Source organism: Trachypithecus francoisi, unplaced genomic scaffold, assembly GCF_009764315.1.
Source record: "Trachypithecus francoisi isolate TF-2019V2 unplaced genomic scaffold, Tfra_2.0 Lachesis_group1, whole genome shotgun sequence".
Lineage (NCBI taxonomy): Eukaryota > Metazoa > Chordata > Mammalia > Primates > Cercopithecidae > Trachypithecus > Trachypithecus francoisi.
The window spans coordinates 178,078,942-178,105,303 of record NW_022681454.1 but is presented as its reverse complement, the minus strand read 5'-3'; the positions used below and the strand labels follow the sequence as shown (position 1 = coordinate 178,105,303).

At 43.5% G+C, this 26,362-nt stretch overlaps 2 long non-coding RNA genes across 4 annotated transcripts in view; one reads left to right on the top strand and one right to left on the bottom strand.

Annotated features, from left to right (window-relative positions):
• Window positions 1-638: 638 nt before the first annotated feature.
• LOC117086190 lies at window positions 639-5,335 on the top strand. Its single transcript, XR_004438233.1, has 3 exons — window positions 639-1,272; window positions 2,705-2,853; window positions 3,211-5,335. It is a non-coding gene; the product is annotated as an uncharacterized LOC117086190 (long non-coding RNA).
• A 15,154-nt stretch (window positions 5,336-20,489) lies between these two features.
• Window positions 20,490-26,362, bottom strand: part of LOC117086189 — a 30,931-nt gene continuing 25,058 nt past the window's right edge. For all 3 annotated transcript variants that reach the window (XR_004438231.1, XR_004438230.1, XR_004438232.1), the window contains exon 4: window positions 20,490-22,463. This is a non-coding gene — a long non-coding RNA (uncharacterized LOC117086189). The remainder of the gene's footprint in view (window positions 22,464-26,362) is intronic.

Below are 26,362 nucleotides of genomic sequence, written 5' to 3'. Positions count from 1 at the left end.
TATACTTTTTAAAACAAAACAAAACAAAACAAAAAAAAAACACAAACAACTAAAATCTACACAAATGATTATTTACTCCTTAAAAATCAGGTAGGACAGCCAGGCGCAGTGGCTCATGCCTGCAATCCCAGCACTTTAGGAGGCCATGGTGGCTGGATCGCTGGAAGTCAGGAGTTCGAGACCAACCTAGCCAACACGGAAAAACCCTGTCTCTTCTTTTTTTTTTTTTTTTTTTTTGAGACGGAGTCTTGCTCTGTCGCCCAGGCGGGAGTGCAGTGGCCGGATCTCAGCTCACTGCAAGCTCCGCCTCCCGGGTTTACGCCATTCTCCTGCCTCAGCCTCCCGAGCAGCTGGGACTACAGGTGCCCGCCACCTCGCCCAGCTAGTTTTTTGTATTTTTTAGTAGAGACGGGGTTTCACCATGTTAGCCAGGATGGTCTTGATCTCCTGACCTCGTGATCCACCCGTCTCGGCCTCCCAAAGTGCTGGGATTACAGGCTTGAGCCACCGCGCCCGGCCTCTCGTCTCTTCTAAAAATACAAAAATTAGCCAGGTGTGGTGGCAGATGCCTGTAATCTCAGTTACTCGGGAGGCTGAGGCAGCAGAATTGCTTGAATCTGGAAGGTTGACGTTGTAGTGAGCTGAGATAGCACCACTGCACTCCAGTCTGGGTGACAGAGTGAGACTCTGTCTGGAAAAAAAAAAAAAAGATCAGGTGATTTGAAGTTTTAAACCACTTGTACAGAGGACATACTACAGAACAGGACATGTACTTTTCCAATTGCAGAATGTCTTAATCTGATGTTCCGGAAGCCTCACGACACAGCAGAGCTCTTTTCCTGCTTATCCCCCTGGTTTTGTTCCATCTTTTGCTACAGCCCTTCTCAACCTACTTCATCATTATGCATTAATTAATCCATATGGTAAGTTAATTAATAATTATCACTGATAGATTAATAAGTATATTAAAAAGAATTATTTCATAATAAAATAAACTTAGTTCGTGGTATTCATTAATAATTTCACAATTATGCTATAGGAAATTATTCAGTAATTAATAAAAATTAAAATGTTTTTCTTTTTGTCATACTTATTCATGATTCTCCAAAAGGCCTCCTCCCGGATATTTCTGATTCACCACCAATTGGCCTTATTCTCTTGACACCCTGAGAAACCAGCCTTTTAATCCTGGAAACATTTATTAGAGTTGACAGCCATGCTGCAGAGGCATGGACTGAATGTTCCAGGAGGATGTTTATGCTCAACTCACATGTAAGTAATCACCGTAAGTCATCTTGCAGAAACCCCGTGCAGCCTTGGTGCTGGTTAATAACTAACTTTGTGTGCAAATTTATAGGACTGTTTATAGGACGAGGTATTAATGGATCAGACAGGAGAGGGAAGTGAGCTGTAGAGAATTTAAGTTGCAGAGAAGAACTTGACCCCAGGCCTCACCCCATAAACACTGCTGTTTTCTTCTCTGAGTAGTGCATTGACACTGGGGAGTATGGCTTTAAGGAGGAGGAGGGCACAGGGTTTTGCAAAGTTTAGTTGAATTAGCTGATGAAAGTTCTTCAGAGGTTAGGCAGCCAGTAGCCAGGTCAGGCCCCCATTTACAGGAAAGCTTAGACTAGTCCATCCACCTGGGCAGAATTTATACTTTTTAGAGCACGGGGCAGGTCTGACATTGTTGGAGGTGTGTGTTCCTGTTGCAAATAGCTGGGCTCTGTTGCTAGAGGCGACCATCTTGTCGTAGGCTGAATATTAAGGCCTAGGTCTGTATGTGCAGGTGTGGTCTTCTTTGACATGGATGGACTTTCCTGCTAGGAATTATTTCAGGTGACAGGTCCTCAGACAGGAATGAGGACCAGAACTCCCAAATGGGACAGGAAGTCAGAATTCACAAGGTGGGCCACAGGCAGGTGAGAAGGAATCCTGAGGTTTTTTTCCCTGAGCCTCACTCCTTGGGTCTAAAATTTGAGGAACTGAAAAATACTTAAAAGGAGGATTCTAGGTGGTAGGAGTTACGTATGGCGCCGGCATCTTGGAGGCAATGCGGGGAACTGGAGGCAATGCGGGGAACCTGCACAGAAGACGAGAAAGCTGTGCTCCTGCCTCAGCCTCCCGAGTAGCTGGGTCTACAGGCACGTGCCACCATGCCCAGCTAATTTTTGTATTTTTAGTAGAGACGGGGTTTTACCATGTTGCCCAGGCTGGTGTTGAACTCCTGACCTCAGGTGATCTGCCCACCTTGGCCCCCCAAAGTGCTGGGATTACAGGCGTGAGCCACCTCACCTGGCCAAAAGCTGTATCTTCTAAGGCAGAAAATTCAGAATTGTCTGTGTTGATTTGCTGTCCCATAACATTGGCAACATTTTGGTTAAATGGGTCAAGGTTGCACTGGCTGTGTAGCTGGGGAGGTAGGCTGAGTGAGGAAGCAAGGAGGGGAGGATATTAGAAAAAGAATGAGGGAGAGGCACCTCTCCCCACAACCATTGCTGAGGTCAATAGACTTAAAGGGACAGAGCCCTGTGACTGAGTCCACCTGCCCTTCTCAGCACTGGGGCATGAGGGATTTCCCAAAACAGATACCTTTTTGTGGTTCTTTTAATATTTCAAGGTCAAACAGGAGAGATGCGCTTGTGCCTCTATGCAAAGAGAAATTCAATATGTGCAACTTTCATGCTCTCTTTTATGCCCACAGTGTGTCAGAGGTTCTAGTACTATGGAAATTCCCCAGGCCTCCCACCATCATTTCGTTTATGACTGTCTGCGTGTGAAGTTTTGGTCTCTATCCGTTATCATGCTCCACCTTGCAGTCTATCGGAAACACCAGCGATATGATGTTAACAGGTGCTCAAATTATAAGGTCAAAACAATAATTTTATGGAAAAATTTCTAGAAAATTGACTCCTTAAAAATTGCAAGCAAGGGCTTCCTAAAAGAGCTTAAACTGAAGTTTATCTTTGGGGCAGACTGTTCCCGCTTGACTGGGTCCTCACCATTAACTAGATGGCAATTGTACTCGCTTGTGCAAGGACCCTGTCTCCACCAGCTCTTTTATGGTGCTGATGGAGGGTGGCACAAAGGGGGGAGGAATGATTCCTGGCCCCACATGGATTGAAGGTGAGTTCTGTGGCAACCTGCCGTGCAGCCTGCCCTTAACCTGCCGGTTTCTCTTGCTATGAGGCTGTATTCTTCTTTGTGCAGGTGTTTCTAGGAGCTGGAAAGCTCACAGCGGCATTGTGCAGGAAGGACACACAGACAGAATCGCCGTCCCAGGTTGGAGGAGAGAATGGCACCAGAACGAGCTCAGGCCCAGCGCTCTGTGGAGTGGACCTTTGGGGCACACTGTAGGAGCATGATTCCACCAACTCAGATGGCTGCAGGGGCTGGGAAGGCGATACACAGGACTAAAAGAGAACTTTTAGAGGAAGGAGCTGTGTCTTAAGCCATTTTGTGTTACTACAATGGAATACCTGAGGCTGGGCAATATATATATGTATATATAGTGGTTTATTTGGCTCGCGATTCTGATGGTTGGAAAGTTCATGATCAGGCATCTGCTTCTAGTGAGGGCCTTGCTCTGCTTCCACTCAGGGTGGAAAGTGGACGGGAGCCGTGTGAGCGGAGATGGCAGAGATGGCATGACAAGAGGAAGCACGTGTGTGGGGAGGCACCAGGGTCATGTTAACAACCAGCTGTCTTGGGAACTAACGGAGCGAGAACTCATTCATTACCATGGGGATGGCACCGAGCCATTCATGAGGGATCCACCCCATGACCCACACGCCTCCCACCAGGCCCCACCTCCAACACTGGGGATTGCATTTCAACCTGAGATTTGGAGGGACACATCCTACTGCCGAGAGCTGCTGCAGAGCTGGCTGGTGACTGACATGCAGATCCAGAGGCTGAATGTTGTTTTCAAGAGAAGATAGAAATTTAGATTTTTTAAAATGTAAACTATCTCAATGGGAATATTGATAATAATTCATACATATTTTTTAAACTGCATGACCCAAATGAAACAGGTCTGTGTGCCTAATTTGCAGCCTCTGGACCATTATGTGCCAGTGGAATCCTGTGGCGTGGGGTCAGGAAGCAGTGCTGCAGGCCCATGGGTACGGCCTGGGGACGTCCCCGAGTGCAGTGGGAACTCCCACTGCCAGTCCTTCTGGAAAGTGGCCTGTCCTAGGACAGGAGCTGAGGCACAGGGAGGTCGAGTTTCCTCCCATGTGTGGAGGAGCTGCTTCTCTCACTGAGTCTCTGGAGGGCTGCCCTGCATGGTCAGGAGCAGGTGTGCTCATAGCACCCTGGTGGGCAAGCCCTGCTACAGGGAGGCAAGCTCGGGGGGGACTGACTGAGCAGTGGCACTAGCAGCCCCAAGTCCCCCTGTTTTGAGCGTCCCTTCTGCTGACACTTCCAACAAGGCCTGGTTAAAGGTTATAGCCCAGCTTAAGCTGGGTGCAGAGAGGAATGAGGTGGAGCAGAGGAGAAGGTGGGGAGCGCATGCTCCTTTTGCAAGGCCTGAGTTGGGGGACCCAGTGGCACCAGAACAGTGGTGATCTCGGGAGTGCCAGCAGCGGGGAAGGCAGTCCCGGTCGCTCAGGAGTGGGAAAGAAGAGCAGACGCCCAGGTACATGGGAACCTATTCCTATTCCAGAGCACGTGTGACACAGCCCAGAGGGACCCCCAGAAATAACAGAAAGGTGCTTTGAGGGGTTTAGCTTCCTGTGTGGGCAGACAGGAAATGCATGCAATTGGTTGTAATTAGAGTATTGATGGAAACTTGCCCCTTTTTTTTGTAGCCACAGGTGGTTAAAGCTGGGCCCTTTGTTTGAAGCAATGGCAACAGATGTTTGCCTGGAGTTTTAGATTTGCAAAGTGATCCACTAACACCGCCTCATGGAATCCTCACATCAGTGGTGGGGAGGAGGTGTCGTAGGCATTCCCATCCCTGCTACAGACGCGGAATCTGGGGCTCACTGTTCGGGCAGCTTGTCTGAGGTCACGCAGCTAGTAAGACACGGAGCTGAGATACGAACGCAGGTCTTAGAATTCTAAACCCAGGGTTATCCTCTCTGCCTGGCACTCGGGGACAAGGTGAGGGGATGAGCTACTCTAGCCCACTGTTATGGCTTGAATTTTGTCCCCCTAAAAGATATGTTGAAGCCCCTATGGATGTGACCTCTTTGGAAACTGAGTCTTTACAGATGTAACCAAATTAAGATGAGGTCATTAAGTTGGGCCTTAATCCAAAGGACTGTTGTCCTTGTAAGAAAAGAGAAATTTGGCTAGGCGTGGTGGCTTGTGCCTGTAGTCCTAACATTTTGGGAGTCCAAGACAGGAAGTTTGCTTGGGGTCAGGAGTTTGAGACCAGCTTAGGCAACATAGCAAGACTGCATCTCTACAATTAAAAAAAATATATTTTTTTAATTACCAGAGTATGGTGGCTGGCATATACCTGTGGTCCCAGCTGCTCAGGAGGCTGAGGCAGGAGGATTGCTGGAGCCCAGGGGTTTGAGGCTGCAGTGAGCTATGATTGTGCCGTTGCACTTCAGCCTGGGCCACAGAGTGAGAACCCCACTCTAAAAAGAAGAAGATGAAGAAGAAGAAGGAGCGGGGGAGGTGGAGGAGGAGGGAGAAGGAGAAAGAGAAGAAGAAGAAGGAGAAGGAAGAAGGAAGAAGAGGAAGAGGAGGAAGAGGAAGAAGGAGAAGGGGAAGGAAGAAGGAAGAGAAAGAGGAAGAAGAAGAAAAAGAAGAGGGAAATTTGGACACAGGTGCACACAGGGAGAAGAAGGCCACCTGGAGACAGACACAGAGGGAAGAAGATGTGAGACAGATGAGGGCGATGCTGCTAACAGCCAAGGACCTCCTGGGGCTGCTAGACACTGGAGGAGGCGAGAAAGGGTCCTCCTTTCAGGACTTTGGAGGGAGCACCGCCCAGCTCACACCTTGGTTTTAGACTTCCAGCCTCCAGAGCCGTGAGGGAATGCACCGGTGTTGTTTAAGCCACCCTGTTGTGATATGTGTTATGGTGGCACAGGCAGAAATAGGGACACAAGTGCAGGTTCAGGGCAAGGTGTGCAAGCACACTCAGTCCCTGGCCTCGGCGTCTCTCTGGATGGCCTCTTGCCTAGGGTGCCTGACAGAGGGAGGGATGATATCAGAAGGCAGCTGTTCTCCTCACGACCTAACCCCAATTCTTACCCCAAGGGTTCATGGCAGCCCATTCTGCTGGAGACTGTGTCTTAAACCTTTCTCCCCTAGTTTCCCTCAAGTACCCCTCATGCTTTCACTGGGCTTTGAACTCTTAGGCCATTTTCTTTGTGCCTTTCTACCAAAGCTTTAATATCAACTCAATTCAACCACATCTATTGTGGTTTTCCATTTTCCTTTTCTGTCTTTTTTGATTATTGTAATTTTTTCAAATGGATTATGTATTTTTATGTTTTTTTTTTTTTTCCTTTTGAATTTACTTCTTTTTTAAGAGCCATTTTGTTGTTTGGAGCAAAATTGAGCAGAAAGTCCAGGGAGTTCCCCGCTGCTCCCACACATAGCCTCCCTGCTATCGACATCTGGCACCAGAGGGGTCTGATCCGTACAAGTGAGGAGCCTATGTTGATGCACCATTATCACCCAAAGCTCATAGTTGACACGAGGGCCCACTCTTGCTGTGGAACCACATTTTTTCCCCGCGTGTTTTCGCATCCCTTTTCTTTTTTCTGCCTTTCCAAACCCTGTGATGTTCAGAAGAGCTATGATCGCTATTCTACAGAGAGGACACTCAAGGAAGCAGTTGATAAGTAGAACCAAGATGCAAACCCAGATCTCATAACTCTTAAATCCAGCGGTGGTAGTTTTTTCTCTTTAATACAGTTATGACACTCCCTTTTGAACTTGTTATGTACCTGCCGCTAACACACACACACACACACACACCACACACACACACACACACACACACACACACACCTTGAGAGGCTGCTGCCAATTATTCTTTAGATGTCCCACACAGCCCCGGCACACAGTAGGGGCTTAATAGATATTCCTTACATCGAAGTTGAAAATCTTGTCTCAACACTGCCCTCATACGCTCTCCGACAAACTCATCAAATAATAGAGCATCGATTCTCATTCTTTCCCTCTCCCTTCCTTTTAAATCTCCTGGGGCTTAGAATACATAATCTGTGGAATTCCCACATTCCCACAGGTGTCCTGGGAGGTGGGCAGGGGCAGCACTTCCGCAGCTTCTGCAGCGCAGCAGACTCCTGGGCCCGATGTGCTGGCTGCCCATTCGCTATCGGCCTTCGCTCGCCAGCAGTGCATCTCTGGGTATGGGGCAAACACCCCTCATGGCTGCAATGCAGCCTCTGCCAAGTGAAACAGGATGCTTGATTTCTATTGCATCAGTAGCAACACTGCCCAGAGGTCTAAGAGAGGAAGTCAGAGCAGAGCCCATCAAAGCCCACCCAGAACAGCAGAACAGCAGGGAAATTCCAAGTCGTCGGTTTCTAGTTCTCCCCATGCGTGTGGTGGCCCTGCTTTGTGGTGAGCCGCCAGGACTGTCCTGCTGTGCCTCTGAAGCACCTGCTCACAGAAGGGTGACCCATTGAGGCATGCGCTGGGTTGATACAAATGTCAACTCTAGCCCCTGTCATGAGCTAAAGGTCAGCAAATGAGTTCTCTGACATTTGGGGTCTGCGGGGGCAAGTGAATACTGTGAACACCTGCAGTGTGGAGACCACGTCCATCTAATTGGCATCTATGGGGCCCAGTGCCAGGCTAGGCCCAAGTGACGATTCAGGGAGGGTGTCTCAGGATGCAGAAGCCCCCTGATGCGTGCAGAGGTGGATGGGCCTTTAGCCTGCTCTCCTCCTCTGTCCTGCAGACCGAGTGAGTTCTGTTAGCCTCTGCTTTCCCTTCCTGTCCTGAGCACAGGATTCAGGACAACCACACATCCTCTGAGACATGATACAAATAATGAGACCAAGAAGACTGGACCCAAATCGATGTTTTTTTTTCTTTGCACAGACCCCATAGTTTGTATCGTGCTGCAGAGGGAAGCACCTGGGATCTTGGAGCCTCCTCTCTGCCTCCTCCCCGCTTTGGCGAGGGGTTTTGTCTGGGGAGGCCTCCATCCTTTGGAATCCTGTCTGCGCTGTGATTCTCCCTGATGGTCTTTATAACTTTGTGTTATTTTGCTTTCAGAGAACAGAGAAACGTGAATAAGAACAGAAACATGGCACAGATGTCCTCAGCTTCTTCCCCAGCTTCACAGAACTGCTGCTGCAAACTAGTAGTTTTGAGAAATTATGAAAAACGTGGTTTTCCCCAACTTCCAAGAATCAGAGGCAGATTCTAGGAGGGTGAAGGTGGTCTGGGCTTAAAAACAGTCATGCAACACACCTGCTGAGGAAATATGCTGCCTCTCAAAAGGACAAGACAGGAGTTGGTGTGTGGGCAGTTCCTACATGGCACATAAAGGCTCAGCCCGGGAACTGCCTGCCCTTGAGGCTGGGGGATCACAAAGAAAGATTTCCCCCAGTTTCTGATGTCTGTGAAGAGCAGGGAGCGTGCTGGTAGTCATTCACAACCCCCTGAAATGTATCCTCAGTTTGCCAGAGAAACATTTCTAGGACTCCCCCTAATAAGTTCATCCATTGGTTCCCAGACTCGGCAGGTTTTCCCAGATCCCTCACGACTGGTCCCAGCTTCTCTCCCAGCACATTACTCGAGGGTACACAAATAGTCCACTGGGCTTTGTTTCCTCTGTTTCTTCCAATTCTCTTTTCTGCTTGACCAGCTTGTACTTGAAGATCTGGGTTTTGGGAGATTCCTGGGATTGCTGCCGGGCACTGCCTGCCCCCATCTGAGTAAGGGCTGTAAACCTCAAGACTATCTGAGACAAGTCTCAGTTAATCAGGATTGTATTTTGCCAAGGTTAAGGACATGCCCAGGACACAGCCTCGGGAGGTCCTGACCACAGGTGGGCCTACAACTTGGTTTTATAAATTTTAGGGAGACATAAGACATCAATCAATGCATGTAAAATGCACATTGTTTTGTCTGGAAAGTTGGGACAGCTGGAAGTGGGGGCTTCCAGGTCACAGTCAGATTCCAAGATTTCCTGACTGGCAGTTGATTGAGTTATTATCTCAAGACCTGGAATCAAGAGAAAGGAATGTCTGGGTTATGGTAAGGGGTTGTAGAGACCAAGGTTTTATCATGCGATGAAGCCTCCAGGGAGCAGGCTTCAGAGAGAATAGGTTATAAATGTTTCTTTTCAGACTTAAAGAGGCTGTTCTCTCAGTCATTCCAAAAGGAAGGAGGGTATCATGGGGCATGTCTGGCTCCCCCATCCCCTCACGACCTGAACTGATTTTATAGGTTAACTTTGGAATGCCTTGGCCGAGAGGCCATCCATTCAGATGGCTGAGGGCCTTAGAATGTTCTGTTTGGCTTACAGGGACTTGCACTCACAGTGGCCTGGCTGTCCATGTGTCCAACCTGGTATTATGCACAGACTTGGAGTTATCTTATTCCTTCTCTGTGTTCTCATTGCATCAGATCCTTGGATGCAGGAACCATGTCTCCTCCTTGTTCTCCAGAGTACAAATTCTTCTTTCAATAACTATGCACTGAGCTCCAATTTTGTTTCAATTACTGTGCTAAGCTCTGTAGATGAAGTAGAAAAAAATAAAGTGAAGACATGATTGCTGCCTGTGTTCGTTTTCTAGGGTAGCAAAGCACCATACATAGGGCAGCTGAAATCACAGGAATCGATGGTCTCACAGTTCTGAAGGCTGGAGGTCCCAGACGGAGGGGTCAGCAAGGTTGGTTCCTTCGGACAGCAGCGCCTTCCTCCAAGCTGGTGGTTCGCTGGCGATCTCTGGAGTTCTTCGCTTGTAGAAGCCTCGCCTTAGTCTCTGCCTTCATCCTCACGTGGTCTTCTTCCCGAGTGTCTTTCTCCACACGTACGCCTTTTAGAAGGACACCAGGTTTTTGGATTAGAGGGCACTCTAATGACCTAATTTTAGCTTGATTTGCTCTGTAATGACTGTGTCCAAAGAAGGTCACACCCTGGGGGACAGGACTTTAAATATGAGTTTTTAGGGGACACATCGTCCCGAGGCTTGTGGTGGAGCCGGGTGGGGCCGAGGTGCCCCAGGACGCACAGGTGCACACCGCATGTGCCCACCTGGGCAGCGCACCTTGCCTGTGCCTAGTGAGCAGGCAAGGCTTCCTGTGAACCGTGAGAGACTTCTGACGCCAGAGGGACAAGTCAGAATTACCCAAGTGGTGGGAAGGAAGGGGTGAGGAAGGATGTTTGGAGCTGGAGGAAAGGCATGGGGGAAAGTCCTGAGGTAGGAGAGAGCATGGATCCTTTCAGAGACCTCAAGAATGTAACAATGGACACAGCACAGAACAAGAATGGGGACTGGCAGGGCTGAAGTTGGAAGGAAAGGAAGGCCCCAGTTTCAAAGGGTGTGCCTTTGGTGCCATGAGGAAAATTGGACTTTGTCCCGAGTGCAGGGGAGAATCTCTGAAGGGTTTTAAGCAGTGGAAGAACATGATTCATGGCAGCCTTCCAGAAGCTCACGGGCTCCTGGGAAAAACTGGCCTGGGAAGAAATCAGTCATGCTGGGCAGTGAGGCCGACTAGAAACATTCCTTGTGCCCAGCGAGCACAGACTCCAGGGCAATGCCTGTCCCTGGGAGGGCTCAGCCAACGCTGGGTAGTTTGGTTCAGGCCCTTCTGCCTGCAGCAGAGAGGCCCAGCACGCTGCTCCTGGGGGCCTTTGCTGGAGGAAGCTGGGAGGCCAGTGCACACCTGGGCTGCATGCACTCTTAATGTCTTTTGGCTTCAACATGGAGTTCATGTTCTCACTGCTTGTTGCCGCTGTTGCTGCTATTGTTATTGTTGAGGGAATATGGGGCTGCACTGAGCACACCACATGCTGGAATGACCCTAAAATCCCGCCACGAGTCTCTGGAATGTCTCCAGTGCGGGACTCAGGGAAGGGCGTTTGCTCCCCCACACCAGGTTAGAAAGTTATCACATGAACAGAAGTGGTGGCGGGGGGTTATGAGGAAGGGACAGGGTGACACTGGCAAAGATCCAGAGGAAGCTGGGGTGGGTTTCATGCCTGAGGAGCCTGTGCACCTCCCTACGGCCCCCAGGAAGGTCACAGCCCGTGAATGGCAAGCAGGACAGTGTAACCAGGGAGGCAGAGGTGTACCCAGGACGTAACAATTCATTGCATGACCCTGAGAGTGAGTGCTTCCTTGCGGCTAGGGACGACACACTTCCTTTCCAGCACCCAGGGTGGCTGCAGGGCAGCTGAGGAAGGGACTGGGGCAGGTTGCGTGCCCACGTGTGGCTGTGGCCACCATTCACAGCCATTTCCTCTCCTATTGTTTCCTGGAAGCACCATCTCAGCCCTGAGGTTGGTGGGGCAGGGACTGTTGACTCTGCTGCAGGTGAGAAAACAGAGTTGGGCTGAGCTGCTGCCCAAGGGGGCCAGTGGGGACAGAGCTGGCCTGGCTGGGCTGACTTCTCCTTGACCTGTACCTCTCTTCTCAGGGCTCAGGGCTAAGGAGATACAGGGCCTCCTCTTTTTCCAATCCCTGGAAACAGAATTGGTTAACCTGGCAAATTACTGTCAGTTGTACCTTAAAAAACCAAAATGGGGAGAATAGATAGGCGCAGGTGTGGCTGCACCAAAGGATTGCTTAGAAACCTCGGGCCTCCTGTGCACACAGCAGCGTGGGTGGATCTGAACATTTCAGTGCTGAGTGAAAAGGGTAAGAAACAGCAAGAGACGTGTGGCACAACGCTCCTTAGGAAAATTAAAAATACACACATGAAGTCACTGTATTTTAAAAGAATTGGCACAAATAAAAATACATAAACACATTCCAATGGTTACCCATGAGGAGGTGAGGAGAGTAAAAGTCCATAAAAAACAAACCACGGGAAGGGTCTTGCCCAGCCCTATAGTGACAGTGTGCCATTGAGAGAGGGCTACATGTCCTCCACCTCCGTGGCCAGAGGCACCAAAACTCCAAACAAATGAACAGACAAAAACCAAGACAACACCCTGAAAACACCACAGCAGCAGACTGTGTGCATCTTGTGCCTTAGGCATTATTGGCAAGGCAAAGCAGGCACCCCTAATGCTTTACTTTTGTTTATTCACTTCACAGAGTGAAGCTTTTGATGCTGCCTTAATGAAGATCTATAACATCCATTTATCCACGCATCCATCCATCCACGCATCCATCTATCCATCCGTCATCCATCCATCTAACGAAAACATATCAAACATTCCTAAATGCAAGACACTCCCCTTGGTGCTGGAAGGGAAGATGAGATAAAGACATCATCTCCTTTCTAGAGAAGTTTTTAATCCATCTAAGGGTGAGGCATTAGGGACTTTGTACAGTTGGATTTTAGAGCTTGACTATAAATGCAGCTTGCAAAAATAGCACTAAAAATGCTGTTTGGATCTTCATCTTTTAATCACAATGAGGGAGGAGCAAGAGAGAAATAGCACAGTTGACCTACAAACAACACGGGTTTGAACTGCACGGGTCCACTTACACGAGGAATTTTTCTGCCTCTGTACCCCTGAGACAGTGAGACCAACCCCCTCTTCCTCCTCTTCAGCCTCCTCAACGTCAAGACCAGGAGGATGAAGACCTTTACATGAGCCATTTCTACTTAATGAATATAAATACATTTTCTCTTCCTTATGATTTTCTTAGTGATGTTTTCTTCTCTCTAGCTTACTTTATTGGGAGGACACAGCGTATATGCATAAGGATGTCCAGTGAGCGACACATCACATATACGACAGTGGTCCCACAAGATTTTTTTTTTGAGACAGAGCCTTGCTCTGTCGCCCAGGCTGGAGTGCAGTGACACGATCTCGGCTCACTGCCACCCCTGCCTCCTGGCTTCAAGCAATTCTCCCACCTCAGCCTCCCGAGTAGTTGGGATTACAGGCATATGACACCATGCCTGGTTAATTTTTGTATTTTTAGTAGAAATGAAGTTTCACCATGTTGTCCAGGCTGGTCTCAAACTCCTGACCTCAAGTGATCCAACTGCCTTGGCCTCCCAAAGTGCTGGGATTACAGGCGTGAGCCAACGTGCCTGGCGCCATAACATTTTAATGGAGCTTAGAAATTCTTGTTGCCTAGTCATGTTGGAGCTATTGTAATGTCATAGTGCAACACGTTATTCATGTGTTTGCGGTGATGTTGGTGTAAACAAAGCTGCTGAGCTGCCAGTCATCTAAAAGTATAGCACATATAATTATGTACAGTATAGGATACTTGATAACGATAATGGACAATGATGCACCTGGTTTATGTACATAATATTATACTTTTTATCGTTATTTTAGAGTGTACTCCTTGTACTTATATTTTTAAAAGTTTGCTGTAAACCAGCCTCAGGCAGGTCCTTCAGGAGGTATCTAGAAGGTGGCATTGCTATCATAGGAGATGACAGTTACATGGGTATTACTGCCCTGAAGACCTTGCGGTTGGACAAAATATGGAGATGGAAGACAGTGATACTGATGATCCTGACCACAACCCTGTGTTGTGTCTGAGTTTTTTTTTTTTTTGAGATAGAGTTACACTCTTGTTGCCCAGGCTGGAGTGCAATGGCGCTCGGCTCACTGCAACCTCCGCCTACAGGGTTCAAGTGATTCTCCTGCCTCAGCCTCCCAAGTAGCTAGAATTGTAGGCATGTGCCACCACACCTGGCTAATTTTGTATTTTTAGTAGAGACAGGATTTCTCCGTGTTGGTCAGGCTGGCCTTAAACTCTCGACCTCAATTGATCCACCTGCCTTGGCCTCCCAATGTGCTGGGATTACAGGTGTGAGCCACCATGTCCGGCTGTGTCTGAGTTTTTACAAAAAAGTTTAAGAAGTAAAAAATTAAAAAAATTATAAAAATAGAAAAAAGCTTATAGAATAAGAATATGAAGAAAAAACATTGTCTAGCTGTACAACATGTTTGTGTTTTAAGCTGTGCTATTACCACAGAGTCAAAAAGATTTTTTAAAAATTTAAAATATTATAAAGTAAAAAGTCACGGTAAGGTAAGGTTAATGCACTATTGAAGAAAGAATGTTTAAAGTGAATTTAGTGCAGCCCAAGTGTACAGTGTTTCTGAAGTCTGCAGCAGTGCACAGTCATGTCCTAGGCCTTCACATTCACGCACCGCTCAGTGACTCACCCAGAGCCACGTCCAGTCCTGCAAGCTCCACTCATGGTAAGTGTCATGCACTTTCCCCAAAGCAACTGAGAAATGTTCCCTTCTAAATAATAATAGCTACCCCAAGCCCCTTTTTCTTTAGTATTTTCTATATTGCCAGTTAGAGCTCAGAGCATTGTCAGTGTTGTACTTCATGGAACCTTCTGTATGAACGTATGAAGGTGTTTTTTTTTTTAATCTCCATTTTTACAGGTGAGAAAAGCTGAAGCTTAGGTGAAATAATTTATCCAAGGTCATATGGTAATGAAAAAGGGATTTGAACCAGGTATTTCAATTCAAAAGTATTCTTTTTGTAACCTACTTGATTAGGGGTCAGCAACCTTTTTCTGTGAAGAGCGAGATAGTAGGTAAATATTTGAGGCTTCACGGACCGCACAATCTCTGTCTTAACTACTCAACTCTGTCTTGTACTGTGAAAGCAACCATAGGCAATAGGTAACCAAATAAGCGCGACTGTGTTCCAATAAAACTGTATTTACAAAAATAAGCGGTAAGCCAGGTTTTGGCTGGAGGGCTCTAGCTTGCCAGTCTTTGCCCTAGACAATGAAAATAGCTTTATTTTTTTTTTCATGGTTCTATATTTGCCCCCTTCTAAAGGAAATAAGTTCATATGAGGTAGTATACAATTTGATGTTACATAGTCACCTGTAAAAAAAAACAAAAAACAATTGGCCCAGCGTGGTGGCTCACGCCTATAATCCCAGCACTTTGGGAGGCTGAGACAGGCGGATCACAAGGTCAGGAGTTCGAAACCAACCTGGCCAATATGGTGAAACGCCATCTCTACTGTAAAAGTACAAAAATTAGCCAGGCATGGTGGCGCACGCCTGTAGTCCTAGCTACTCAGGAGGCTAAGGCAGGAGAATTGCTTGAACCTGGGAGGTGGAGGCTGCAGTGAGCTGAAATCATGCCATGCTGCACTCCAGCCTGGGCAACAGAGTGAGACCCTGTCTCAAACAAACAAACAAACAAACAAAATCATTGCAATCAATAAAACAAACATACCCATCACCCCCAAAGTTTCCTAGTGCTCCTTTGCAACGTCCTCCCTTGCCACGATTCACTCACCATCCCCGAGCAACCACTCATCTGCTTTCTGTGCTATTGATTGGTTTTCATTTTTACAGAATTTTATATAACGGAAACATGCAGTATGTACTGCTTCTGTGTCTGCCTTTTTCACTCAACATAATTATTTTGAGATTCATCCATGTTGTGTGTAGGGGACTTTGATGAATTCCGATTTATTGCTTTTCTGTTCTCTTATGGTCTATGCTTTTTGTGTTGTAGTTTATCTTTGCAAACCTAAACTCACTAAGATTTTCTCCTGTCTTCTAGAAATTTAGTTGTAAAATTCTAGAAAATTTGTATTTTTAGTTTTCTTATCTAGTCTATGATCCAATTCAAGTGAATTTGTTATGTATGGGATGAGTAAAAATCAAGATTCACTTTTTTTTTTTTTTTTTTGGCATGTGGCTAATTTGTTCACCACCATTCACTGTAAAGATTTTCCTCTCCCCAGTCAGTTGCCTTGGCACCTTTGTTAAAGATCAGCTGACCATATGTGAGACTATTTACGGACTTTCTATTTTATTCCATGAATTTATTTTTCTGTCTTTATGCCAATACCACACGCTCTTCATTATGGTAGATTTTAAACAAATCTTGATATTAAGTAATGTAGTCCACCAACTTTGTACTTTTCAAAGTATCTATTATATTTGAAGTCCTCTGTATTTCCATGTAAATTTTAGAATCAGCTTGTCAATTTTTATGAAAGAGCCTGCTGCAATTTTAAGTGGGATTGTATTAACATATAGATCAGTATGGGGAAACATGTAATCAAGTCTTTGATCTAAAAAAAATGATACAGCCTTTCATTTATTTACATGTTTTTAAATTTCCTTGAGAAATGTTCTGTAGTTTTCAGGTACAGGCCTTGTATGTCCTTTGTCAGATTTTTCCCCTAAGTATTTCATATTTTTGGATGCTGTTTAATTGTATTTTAAAACCTCAATTACAGATAGTTCATTGCTAGTATATAAAAATACAATTTGTTTTGTATATTGCTTTCTTATCCTGCAACTTTGCTAAATTTACGTATTCACTATAGTGTTCTTTTTTTGTAGCTTCCTTAAGATTTTCAACATAGATGATTATGTCATCTATGAGTAAATATGATTTTATTTCTTCCATTCTAGTCTGTATGTCTTTTATTTCCTTTTCTTGCCTTATTGCACTGGCTAGGACCTCTAGTACAATGTTGTATAAGCATATGAGTGTGGTCATGCTTTCCTTTTCCTAAACTTAGATGAAAGACATTCAGTTGTTAATCATTAAGTAAATGTGAGCTGTAGGTTATTCAAAGATGTCCACATCAAATTGACATCCATAAAGTTGAGAAATTTCTCTTTTATTCCTGATTTGCCAAGGGTTTTTTTTTAAACCAGGAATAGATGTTAGATTTTGTCAAGTGCGTTTGCTCCACTTATTGAATAATCATATATATTTTCTTTTTAAGTCTGCTTACGTGATTAATTACACTAATTGACTTTTGAATGTTAAACCAACCTTTCAAGTTTGTTAAACCAACTTAGTATGAACCACACTTGGTCACAATGTATTATCATTTTCATAGATTGTTGTATTAGATTTGCTAAAATTTATTAAGGATTTTAACAAATCCTTATGGAAGATATTTGTAGTGTTCTTGTAATGTCCTTTTCTGGTTTTAGCATCAGAGAAGTGCTGGTCTCAGAAATTAAGCTGGAAAGTATTTAATTCTTTGTAATATTTGGAAGAGTTTGGATAAAATTGGTATTCTTATTTTCCTAAATATTTGATAGAATTCACTGCTAAAGCCATGAAATCTTATGGATCTGGATCTTTATGAAAATCTTTTAAATTACAAATTCACTTCCTTTAGTAGATAAGAGGCCATTAATGTTATCTATTACTTATTGAATAGTCTCTGGTAGTTTGTGTCTTTCAAGAAATTTTAACATTTTATCTAAATTGTTGAATATATTGACACAAAGGTGTTCATAATATTTCTGAATTGCCCTTTTAATATTGGTAGACTCCGTGGTGATCTAATTATCATTCCTAATATCAGTAATTTATATTTCTTTTCTTTTGTTCCTGATCAGTCTTGCTAGAGATTTATCAATTTCATTCATCTTTTTAAAGAAGCAGATACTGTATTCATTGATTTTTCAATGAATATTGAAAACAATATTGCCTTATTGCACTGGCTATTGTTTTTATTTTTCTATTTCATTGATTTCTACTCTAACCTTTATTGTTTTATTTCTTCTTCTTTGGGTTTCATTTGCTTTTCTTTGTTTAGTTTTTTAAGGTAGATAGTGAAGTTCTTGATTTGAGATCCTTCTTCTATTCTATAATAGGCATGAAGTGCTATACATTTCCCTTTAAGCACTGCTTTTGCAGCATCCAGCACATTTTAATATGTTATCTTTTCATTTTCATTCAGTTTTAAATACTGTTTAAAATACTCCTAATTTTCCTTCTGATTTCTTCCTTGAACCTAGGTTATTCGGAAGTATATTATTTAGTTTCTATTAATTTGAAGATTTTCTAGACATATTTCCAATACTGACCTCTAATTCAGTTATATTCCATTCAGTTCAATGAACATACCTTGTATGACATTAATACTTTTAAATTTATTGAGATTTATTTTATGTTCCAGAATATGATCTATCTTAGTACAAGTTCAGTGTTTACTTGGAAAGGATATGTATTCTGTTGTTGCTGAGTGAAGTGTTCAAAAAATGTCAATTAGGTTCAATTGGTTGATGTTATCATTTAAATATTCTATATCTTTACTGATTTTCTTTCCAGTTCTTCTATCAACTGTTGATAGAGAGTTGTAGACATCTCTGACAATAGTTGTGGATTTCTCTTTGCTGTCTTCTTCATTTTGTTTCATGTATTTTGAAGTTCTGTTGTTAGATGCATAAATATCTATGATTGTTATTACCTCTTGATTAGTTGACCTCTTAATCTTTATAAAATGATCTTCTTTATGTCTAGTAATAATCTTTGTTCTGAAATTTGCCTTATGTAGTAATAGTCATTCCAGTTTTCTTTTGATTAGTATTATCAGGTTATATAATTTCCCATGTATTTTCTTTTCACACTTGTTTCCTTGTATTTAAAGCATGCTTCTTATAGGCAGCATAGTTGGGTCTTGTTTTTTTATTCAATCTGACAATCTCTGACCTTTAATTGTGGTATTTAGGTCTTGAAATTTAATTTTATTATTTGTATTATTGGTTTTAAATTACCACATATTCAATTGTTTTCTATATATTTCATCTGTTCTTTGTTACTTTTTTCTTTTTTGTCCTTTTAGTGTTTCTCTAAGGTTTATAATTTACATCTTTAACCAATCACAGTCTAACTTAAAATAATGTTATACTGCTTCATAGATAATATAAGAATCTTACATCAGTACACTTCCATTTCCCCCTTCCCTGATTTTGTACTAATGTTGACTTACATTTTACTTATATATATGGCTTAGACCCCACAATACATTGCTACTAGTTATAATAATAAACAATCAATTATCTCTTAAAGAGTCTTTAAAAATAGGAACCAATATTATATTTAATCACACATTTACTTTTCTGGTTTATTTTATTTTTTTGAACAGATCCAGATTTTCTTCTCTTTTTGTTTCTTCCTAAAAAACATACTGTAACTTTTCTTATAGTACAGCTCTGCTGGTGATGATACTTTTAGCTTTTGTATATCTGAAAATATTTTTACTTCACATTTGTTTTTTGTCGTATATTTTAGCTGAGTATAAAATTTTAGGTTGACAGATTTCTGTTTTTAGTGCTTTTAAGATGTTGCCCCACTATCTTCTGCTTGCACTTTTTCTGACAAGGTGTCTGATTTATTCTTATATTTATTCCTCTGTATGTAAGGTGTGTTTTATTTCCCAGGATGCATTTAAGGTTTCCTGTTTATCATTGCTTTTAATAATTTTGAATATGATATGACTTGTAGTTTTCTTCACATTTCTTGTGCTTGGAGTTTACTGAGCTTCTTGGTTCTGTAGTTTCACAGTTTTCATCAAGTTTTAAAGTTTTTGGCCATTAATTTTTCAAATATATTTTCTGTCCTTTCTGATCCTTTATAGACTCTAATTACACATGTATGAAAATACTTAAAGATGTCCCACAACTCACTGATGCTGTTTATTTTTATTGTCAGCCGTTATCTCTGTGTTTATTTGCAGTTTTTACTGGTTTTCTTTAAGTTTACTAATCTTTTCTTCTTTGACATCTAAACTGTGATTAATCCTATCCAATATGTATTTTTACATAACCAATATGTATTTCACATAACCATGGACAATTCAGAACTACTGGTATGTGGACTCCACAGTTTTCAGGAACCAAATTCTTCTATTGCTTTGCCATCTTTGACTTTTGAATTCCATGTTGTGGGTGGAGTCAACTGTCACATCAGTAATCAGGCCAGCAGGAATGAGGTAAGAACTGGAGCAGGACATAGCATTTCCCTTTAAGGACATTTTCTTGAAGTTGCATTTGTCAATTCTCTTTCCATTTCATTGACCAGAACTTAGTCAAGTGACCACACTGACATGGAAGGCAGTCTGAGTAATGTAGTCCATATTTGAATGGCCATGTGCCCAGGTAAAAACATCTTCATAGACTATGGGAAAAATAGATACTGGGAGACTCCTTGCAGTCTCTGCCACTGGCTGTTGGGTACCTCATTTTCCTCTCTCTTCTTATTACTTTATTCAATCTTCAATCAAGAGTCAAGATCAAGTAGTTGGGTCTCTTATGTGACACAGACCCATGAGTGGTAGGAGGCCAATGGTCTACATCCCTATGGGGCAAGGACTCTAGTCAACTGTCCCTTAAAACATACATCTTCTTGGAAATGGTAAAAAAAGAATGCAATTGTAGCTTTGGTATTCATGGACATAATAATAAAATATTGAAATACAAAGTTTGGAAGCAGTGGACTTGAATTAAATGCAAGCAGAACAAATAACAACTTTGATGATAATCTTCACATGACACTAACTTTTCAAAAGTGTTTCCACATTCTGAATATGATTGTACTTGATAGTGAAAATAATCATAATTTGTTGAAACTTATATTAGTTCCCTATTGTTACTGTAACAGATGATCACACATTTAGTGGCTCAAGACAACACACATTTATTATCACAGTTCTGGAGGTCAGAGTGTCAGAAATAGGCCTTACAGGGCTACCATTAAGGTGTTGGCAGTGTTGATTCCTTCCGAAGGTTCCAGGGGAGAATTCATTCCCCACCTCTTCCAGCTTCTAGAAGCCGTCAGTATTCCTTGGCTCATGGCCTCACCCTCCTCTGCTACTCATGCTGATCTCCTGCCTCCCCCTTCTAAGGATCCTCGTGATCACACCAGGCCCACCTGGCTAACCCAAGATAATCTCCCATCTCGAGATTCATGTTTTCTTCACACCTGTGAAGTCCCTTTTGCCACACTAGGTAATATTCACAGGTTCCAGAGATTGGGGCATGTGTTTTTACATCATGAGTGTTGTGGATTGAATGTGTGTGTCTCCTCCAAGTGCATGTATCACAGTCCTAACCCCCAATGTGATGGCATTCAGAGGTGAGGTTATTCACTGGGGCTCCACCTATATCATGAGGGTGGAGGCCCCATGAACGGATTAGTGCTATTATAAAAGAGACCTTAGAGAGTGCTTTGGCTTCTTCCAGCCACAGAGAAAAAGCTGGCTGCCCATGAGCCAGGAAGCAGGTTCTCAGCAGACACTGAGTCTTTCAGTGCCTTGACTGTGAACTCCCCTGCCTCCAGAAGTGTGAGAAATAAATATTTACTGTTTAAGCCACTCAGTCCATAGTATTTTGTTACAGCAGCCCAAATAGGCTGAGACAGTAGGTTTTATAATTATTCGGGCATGGTGCGGGAAATGGGTCAGGAGATGACTGCCATTCCGTAGAGAGTGTGTTATTCACAGTTGAAGAGCAGCAGTCACACCATGCCAAGCAGGGCCACGTGGGGAAGCACCAGGATGAGTCAGGAGGCAGAGGGAATGAGAAGAAAATGTGGGCAAGAGACTTTATTATGGGTTGTGAGGGGGAAATGTCGGGCAGGCAAGCAGGTGTAGTATTACCCATTTTAAATAATTTCACCGGGCTCTAGGGCATCGTGGCTATTTCTAGTTGTTTAATATCTGTCCCTGGGGTGGTTAGGGCAGGGGATAGTGGCTCCGCAAGTGAGAGCTAGATAAAGGGGGTCACTGGGGGAATGGGCTTTGGATTGGTGGCTTGCATACAAAAGGCATACTTGCAGGTGAGTCCTTTACCACTACTAGGAACTGACCAACCCTGGGAGGGGGAGTCTCTCCAGGATCAGAAGTCAAAACATCAGAGAATACAGAAACTAGAAAGGCACGATTAGAAGAACATGGACATCCTGTAATGTAAGTATGACATTCAGTGTAAGTGTTAGATTCAGTTTACAGACGAGAAATTTGAGACTCAGACATTAAATAACAATTGTTGCACAGTCTCTAAGAGGTAGAGACAGAATTCAAAGCCAAATCTGCCCAAATACAGCTCATTCTCCTTAAATAAATGTCGATATCCGCAGTTTTACAGATCACAACCATTTATCAATGAAAACAACTCTATACAGGTAAGAGAGGCATCCTTCATGAATTCTTCCTCCCATTTCCACAATTCTTGCAGTTAATCAAACAATCTGAGCCAGTCTTCACTTCATGAGAAAAGCTATCTCCAAAATGCCGAGGATGTAAACAACTATAGAATATCATGACTTTATGGCAGAAAACCTCCTACGATGTGGAAGAAAGGAGACCTTGGTCATCTTTTCCCGTCGTGGACGCCTTAGTGTGTTGAGGTGCGTTCTGTGACTTCTGTGGAAAGGGCATGGCTGTGTCCTTCTATGCATTTTGCAGTCATTCCCATCTGCAAACACCATTCCTTCCGTAAATAACAGTCACTTGTTAACTCCAGGAGCTACTGAATTCCCTTTCTTCAATACACACTTCTGTGGGCTTGCTGTCTGCTTCCTCCTTGCAGTCATGGTAACCGTTGTTGGGTAATGCATGGTTGCCAGGCTCCTGAACGGGAGTGAGATTTTTTTTAAACCTGATGTCACATCCAGGACAAACAAGAGAAGTCCTTTTAGCCATATAGGACTCCTATATAACAAGAGTCTTTTAAGTCGTGTGACCTAAGGTGTCCCCTCCAACTACTTTGGTAAGGGTCCTCCACCCGCAGAGATCTGTCTCTATTCTGAGATGGAGAAATAATGATTAGAGACATTATGCATAAAATGCCTGCTGTGCCGGCATCCATAGGTGGACCAAAATTCAGTTAATGCTCACAATTGCCTTAAACACAGGTATTAATAAAATTGCCATTTTACAGATGAGAAGAGCTAAAATTTGGAACATCGAGCCTGATGTCCAGCAATGAGAGTGAAGCTGGGATTTGGACCCGTGTGAATGATTCCAGGTTAGAGTGTGTGCTGTAAAACGCTCTTGCTGGTTCACCTGAAGTTTAGGGCACATACCATTTTCATTATGTGTATTTTATTACCCACCAGTTTTCTTGTTCTAGAGGTGAAAGGATAGGCTCTCTTCTCAATGAGTGAGCTTATACCCCGAAAATGCAGACTTTCAGGAAACTGGCAAAACCAAGGCAAACTTTCTCTAACAAGGAGAAAGGGAGAACTCTTGACCAAAAGAGATAGTAAAGGGCAGCTGTGACCAACTGCAACACCCCTCCCCTCCACACACACACACACACACACACACACACACACACACTGTGGGAGGTGCACTGCCCTGATTCCACCTGGTGGATGGCAGGGGCAGTGCTGGGCCTCTCTGGAGTCTCTGAGCCTTTCCATTTCCTATAAGCTGGGATGGTCCTGCTATGGAGGCTGGCCGGACATTCTGGCCTGTGATGGCATAATTCACCTACCAATGATTTAACAACAAACAGCTAGAGTCTAATCACACTCAGACATTCAAAATCTACCACTTCATTGCAATGCCGCATCAGCCAGCTTTACAAGCAAGGTGTCAACATGGAGACTGTGTTAGTCCATTCTTGCATGGCTATAAAGAAAGAAATGCCCGAGACTGAGGAATTTATTTTAAAACAGGTTTGATTGGCTCATGGTTCTGCAGGCTGTACAGGAAGCATAGCAGCTTCTGCTTCTGGGGGAGGCCTTAGGAAACTCATGATCATGGTGGAAGGCAAAGCGGGAGCAGGTGTCTTCCATGGCAGGAGCAGGACCAAGGGAGCAGAGAGGTGCCACAGACTTTTAAATAACCAGATCATGTGAGAACTCACTATCAGGATGATAGCTCCAAGGGGGTTGGTGGTAAAGCATGAGAAACTGTCCCCATGATCCAATCATCTCCCACCAGGCCCCATCTGCTACACTGGGAATTGCAATTCAAATGAATCTGGGTGGAGACACAGATCCAAACCATATCAGAGACCAAAGAAGGACAATCTTCCTATAAAGTAATATTTGCTTAAGGGGTTCCCAAAGTGGATTTTCCTGGGGGCCTCTTCTGTGGCGGCACGTCAGGACGCTGTGGCGGCACGTCACGACGCTGTGGCGGCACGTCAGGACGCTGTGGCGGCACGTCAGGACGCTGTGGCGGCACGTCACGACGCTGTGGCGGCACGTCACGACGGTGTGGCGGCACGTCACGACACTGTGAGGCATTATTCCTTGAACTATCTGCACCTTATTGACACTCAGATGTAGGCTGACATTCTTAATCCGTGTGAGAGTTTTTAGATTGGTAAGAACAAAAATAAACGTGAACAACCACACATAGAATTAGGAGAAATAAAAAATAAGCTGTTAATCAAAAGAAAAAAAATGAACTGCCAAAAAGGATATGAAAGTAGCCAGTCTTATTCTTAATGAAAGAAATGTAAAATCAATAAGATGCTATCTTTATTTATCTGCCCTAGAAAAAACAAAAGTAAAACTCTTCTGTAGACAGTATAAGAAAACATTTATATATGCTGTAGTGAGAGTATAAATTGGTTTAATTATTATAGAAAGACATCTTGGAAAAAATACCACCTTAAAAGCAATAGATTACATAGTTAGATAAGATAGGTAGAGCTAGGTAGGCACACACACACACACACACCACACACACACACACACACGCGGAGTAAAAAACATACAGTAGTTCTCCCTTCTTCGCGGTTTTGCTTTTCCGTTACCTGAAACCGTGTTGTCCAAAATATTATAACTGTGTTCAACTATGGTCCAAAACTATTACACACAATAAGGTATTTTGACAGAGAGAGAGAGAGCGCCCATATTCACATAACATTTATTAGAGCATATTGCTATAATTGTTCTGTTTTATTATTAGTTATTGTTGGTAATCTCCTACTGCGCCTAATTTATACCTTAAACTTGATCATAAGTATGTATGTATAGGAAAAGACAGTATCTAGAAGGTTCTGAACTACGTGGTTTCAGCATCCACTGGGGAGCTTGGAATGTACCTACGGCAGGTGAGGGGAGACTACTGTGTATATACTGCATGTCCTTTGACCCAGCAACCCAACTTTCAGGCATGTAATCTGAGGTGATTAAGAATATATGACCAGGCTGGGTGCAAGTGGCTCACGCCTGTAATCCCAGCACTTTGGGAGGCTTGCAGATCACCTGAGGTCAGGAGTTCGAGATCAGTCTAGCTAACATGGCAAAATCCTGTCTCTAGTAAAAATACAAAAATTATCCGGGTGTGGTGGTACATGCCTGTAACCCCAGTTACTCAGGAGGCTGAGGCAAAAGAATTGCTTGAACCTGGAAGAAGGAGGTTGCAGTGAGCTGAGATCGCGCCACTGCACTCTAGTCTGGGCGACAGTGCGAGACTCTGTCTCAGAAAAAAAAAAAAAAGGAAAAAAGGATGTATGACCAATATACTTGGAAAGATGCTTAACCTCATTAGAAATCAAAAAAATGCAAATAAAACACAAGGTTCCATTTTTAATCAAAGTGGCAAAAATCAAAAGTTTGGTCATATAAAGTGTGGGCGAGGTTGTGGTGGCATACGTGCCCTCAGCCGCTCTTGGGTGAGGGCGTTATTTTGCAGCTACTTTGGTGGGCAAAATGTTTCTCCTCTACGACCTAACATTCTGAATCTGCCCAGAGAGACATTTGTACATGTGCACAAGGTGAAGACTGAATGCAGCATTGTCTGTCTCAGCAGAAGTTAAACACGACCCAAATATCCAGGGATAAGAAAATAGCTCAATAAACGTCGGCTTATCCTTATTATGGAATCCCACACAGCAGTTGCAGATCTTCGTGTGTTGACGTGGAAACGTCTCCAAGTCATACTGCCAAGTGAATGTACAGCACGTTAACATCTGTGCACCACTCGGTCTCACAAATGAAAATGATTCAGCGTGTCTATCTATCTGTATCTCACTTAGGTATCTGAAAATACACGTACGTACATTTCAAAAAAGGGTACACATTAACCAATAATAGCGGGTGTCTCTATGATGGCTATAACAACTCGATTGAACCTGGTTAACAAGGACTTTAGTCTTACCTGTTTTCAGTAAGTTTTTATCAAGAACATACGTCTGTTTATAGTATGTATAACTTTAAAATGTTTTAAAAAGTAACTGTGAAGATTTCACTACACTAATACTTACCAAGGCATTATTTGGTATAGTGAAAATTTGGAAATAGCTTAATTGTCCAACTACAAGGTATTTAGTTAAATATATTATGGGAGATCTCGATAGATTACAACATAACCATCAGAACAATATTTAGAAGTCCAGTAAACAACCGAGAGGAAATGTTCAGAATAATGATCAAGAGAAAAAAGCAGATTAAGCGACAGAGTGCACCTCATCAAACACCTGTCAACTCCAGGGTCCAGGGCAGAGATGTCAGATTCCAAAAATCGGAGCATGCTGGCCCAAAGGCTAAAGGTTCAGTAATACCGAA